Raw genomic sequence first — 4,190 nt, 5'->3', positions numbered from 1 at the left:
GGCTCCTTCTTCCCGGGGCTCAGCCGCCGGCCGGGGCGGGTGCTGCGGGGTTGGGTTCGGCAACACAAGCTATCCCTGGAGTAGGGGGTGGGGGGGAAGGATGGGGCTCCGCTTCTGAGATGCGTTTGCTTACCGGTTTTCTCATTCTTCTTATTTTATGAAATATGATCTGGAGTGGCAACTGCCTAGTGGTCTGCGCTGGTAGTTTAAAAAGGATCGCATTGTAACTGTCCTCCTGTATCTTAGTGGGCTCGGTTATATGTGAATAAGCAGTTTCAGGGGTAGGCACGTAGTGAAAATCGCGTATGGATTATTTCCACTCTTTTTGAATGGGTGGGAGCTGCGAGGGAAGGTGACATTAATATCTATCATTGCATGAAAAGCATCATATCTCTGGTAGAAAGCAGGATATATATATATATATATATATTTTTAAGCAGGAACTACAAGGTGCTTGTCATGACCGGTGAGCATATGTTTGCTGGGATGCGTATTGGTAATACACAACCGAAGGCACGAGACTGCTCCATATCATCATGAACTGGAAGCCTGTGGCTTGCATATTGTATTTAAAGTAGAACACTGCATGAAAGACGGCATCCTTTTTTAAACAGGTCTTGAAGCGTAGCCAATTGAAAAAGCCTGTTGTAATGCTGTGATAGGCAGTACCTTTTATCTAGGCAGTTTACAAGAGATAGCCTTCATATATTTCTCTTAAATAGTAGGAGGGGCCAGATGACTCTTTCAGGAAAATCTTTTCAAGCATAGATTGAATAGATGGGTTATAACAGAGATAAAATAGCTACGGATAACTAATTAAGGATTGAACTGACTTCTGGAGGAAAAATTGGGAAGGAAACTGAACTATGCTATGTGAATAAATGGCTGTGCTTGTGCACCAGAACTACAAAATCCACCTCTCAACTGCAGAAAGCAGTCAGGCATTCAAGGTCTATGGAGGGAGTCCTTTATATGGAGAGGCTTCTGTGGAAAAAGCTGCTAATTAAAGCAAGTAGGATCAGTCCCTCTTTATCCTATTGACAATTTAATGTTTAAAAATGACCCTTTGACTGCCTCAGGAGGTAAATCAGCAATGGGAATGTGCTTCTGATGAATGAGGCTGTCATTTTACAGCTGGCTTTTTGGAGGGATGGCACAAAATAGTAGACTAAGGAATGCAATTCAAAAGCAAATTTTAAAAAAGCTATAATTTTCTCCTAATGCTTTGCAGCAGTACCTCTGGAAAGGAGATGCAACTGTTCAAATCTATATTAAGTTCTGACTTACATTTGCAGAGTGATTTTAACCAGATAAATTGCAGGAATAGATAACAGTATAGTAACAGTGACACTACCTGTATCTGAAAATATTCTAGTGACTTTACTTAAACTATATTAATTAGACCTAAATCTATACATGCAAACAATTGGCTATTGCCTAGTATGCTGTTGTCCCAGAGTGACCTGTTCTCCTCTAGTTTATGTAGCAGACTTACTGTAGGTCCTAATCATAAAGTAATCTTTGATGCAGATGCACTGAAATTATTATGGTAAATTTCTTACCAGCTATTCTGATTGTGGTGGACCGTGCTAATCAACTGTGTGAACAGAACCTATTCATTTAGAAAATATTGTTACTTCTGAGGATTTGAAAACTGCAGAAATACCTTTAGTCCTCTTAGGACTGATGGAATTTACTCTGCCCTTGTAAACTCATGTTCTCTAGATTAATGCCAGATATGGAATACTTTGAACTTTAGTCTTTCCGCTGGAGAGATTAAAGAAAGAGGGAAGGCAATTACAAGTGTTACAATGATAGAGATGCAATTATGCGATTGTATACAGGATCTGCAGTTACAATAGCATAATGCAGAATAAAATAAAAAGCTTATTATTGACAAAGCCTTTTATTTCTGTGAATAAAACTGATGTGCCAATATAATGCTAAAATAGCTGCAGTAATATGCATACATTAAAGACATTTTTATGTATTGACACTGACTGCCTTAAAAAGTTTGAAAACACTGGGCAGTCCTTCTTCTCCTGGCAGCAGGAGGCAATATTCCTAAGTGCTTGTGCTGTAGCGTCTGCTCTGGTGCTGCCTTCCCTTGGAGGTCTTGCCAGGGCTGAGTTTGGCCTTAACAGATAAGCTGAATCATCACAGACTGCATTTCTTCACAGCCTGCAGCTGCCCATATCAAGAGTTTAGCTAAGCCGAATCCCTTGATGGGCATGCAACAGACCTCAGTTGCATCAATAAAACCCAACCAACTCATGCTCCAGTCTAGCTCATTGCAGGTAAACAAAGTCTTCTCTGAGGATTATAGCCAGACCAGAGGTTTTGGCCATGCTGGCCATTGCCAGATAAATAGAGACAATTAATGTACACATAAATTCTAGTGTATGCACTTGCAAATGATTTATTCTGGTCAGAGTTAATGGATCTGTGTAAAAACTTTCACTGAATTGTTTTGTGACATCCTTGTTTGTGGAACATATGAACTGGTATGCCTGGTTGTATTTGCTAAACAACTAAATGAATTAATAACCAACAAATTTATGAACAGATACTAAGTTTTTGCATCCAAAGCTTGGCTGTGTGGTGGAGACAATGTGGTGTCTGCAACAGATCTCCTTTGAGTGATAGGGTGTGAATTTATGACTGTGATACTGAAGATGGTTAACTTAAAATCAGTAGAAATTAAAGTGAACCAAAAGCTATCTTGTCATTCCCTGAATTATTCTAAGGAAACCATTAGACAACACAGTTACTGTGGGGTAACTGCAAATAACTTGGCTGGAGGCATGTGTTGGCCACAGTAAATAAACAGAATAGGAAAAATGAAAATTGCTGTTAAGTTTCTAACTTAACATCCACAAAAAGAAACCTTCATAGTTGACTCTCTTGTCTGACTGAAGACTGAGTTATTCTTCAAAAGAAATAGGAGTGAGACCAGATTGTAATTTTGGACTGACTTTGTAGGCTGCTGTAAATAAAGCTTTTCAAGCTTGAGTTTGAGGTACTAGAACTCAGAATGTTGAGGTTAGAGGTGTTACCTATAGATCATTAATGATAGGAATATGGTAACTGTTGCAATAAGGAGTGATGGGTATGGGAAAGAATGACCCATCTCTTGCTCCTGGCTGACTGAGGAACTGGATTATGCAGAACACTTAGCCACCTCTTTGGGTAAGAATGTGATGCATCTCTGCTTGATACTGGGTGGTCCTTGTCACTGATGACAATATATGTAATCCATAGTTAAAGCACTCATTGTGACCTTTGGTTTGCTGGTAGTGTTCCCTGAAAGAAGCGTATGAGCTGGCACACTTACCAGTCTTCCTTTTCAAAGCTCTCTTGAGCACTGGGTAAGGGTCCAACTTGTTCTTTATAATGGGGATGAATTCTCTATGCTCTCTTGTCATTCCTTCTGCATCAGAAAGCAGGTTTTATCCAGTGTGCTGTGATGCTGAGGAAAAGATTTGCTAACTAAAATTGCTTTGGCAGTCTCTATTTGGGAGCATGATATAAAGGGCAAAGACATAAACACAATGCCACAAGTGGGCAATACATTAAATGCTGCAAGCAGAACTACTGATCTTACTGCAAGCAGCAGTGGCCACTGGACCTTTTTCTTCTAAGAAAAGCACAAGAGGAGTTGTATGATTCTTAGCGTAAGGAGCATCTCAACATCTAGTTTAATTTTCAAAGTCATTGTTTCATCAGTCCATTCCACCCATAAAGTGTGGAGACCTCAAAGGAAATTTTTGTCCCACTGTTCAGGATCAGGTTTTCAACTTAGCTATGTCAGTAACATACTTGTTTAAAAAAAAATAAATAAATTGGGGAACAGGGCTCTGTTTACAGGCTCACAGAATGGCTGAGGTTGCAGAGACCTCTGCAGGTTGTCTGGTCCAACCCTCTGCGCAAAGCATCTTGAGCAGGCTGCATGGGGCTGGGTTTTGAGTATCTCCAGTCTCCGGGGGTAGAGACTTTTGGCTTTTTTGATCACGGGGAAGTTTACACAGCACTGGGCCTGCTGGTGACAGATGGAATTCAGCTGTCTCACAGGGGGAAAAGGATCATTGCTCGTGAATTGGCAGGGCTCATTGAGAGGGCTTTAAACCAGGTTCGAAGGGGGAAGGGGATAAAACCAGGCTCACTAGAGATGAGCCTAGGGGTGGCGTGCC

Source organism: Aptenodytes forsteri, unplaced genomic scaffold (assembly GCF_000699145.1).
Source record: "Aptenodytes forsteri isolate BGI_AS27 unplaced genomic scaffold, ASM69914v1 Scaffold523, whole genome shotgun sequence".
In the NCBI taxonomy this organism is placed as follows: domain Eukaryota; kingdom Metazoa; phylum Chordata; class Aves; order Sphenisciformes; family Spheniscidae; genus Aptenodytes; species Aptenodytes forsteri.
This window is presented reverse-complemented; position numbering follows the sequence as displayed.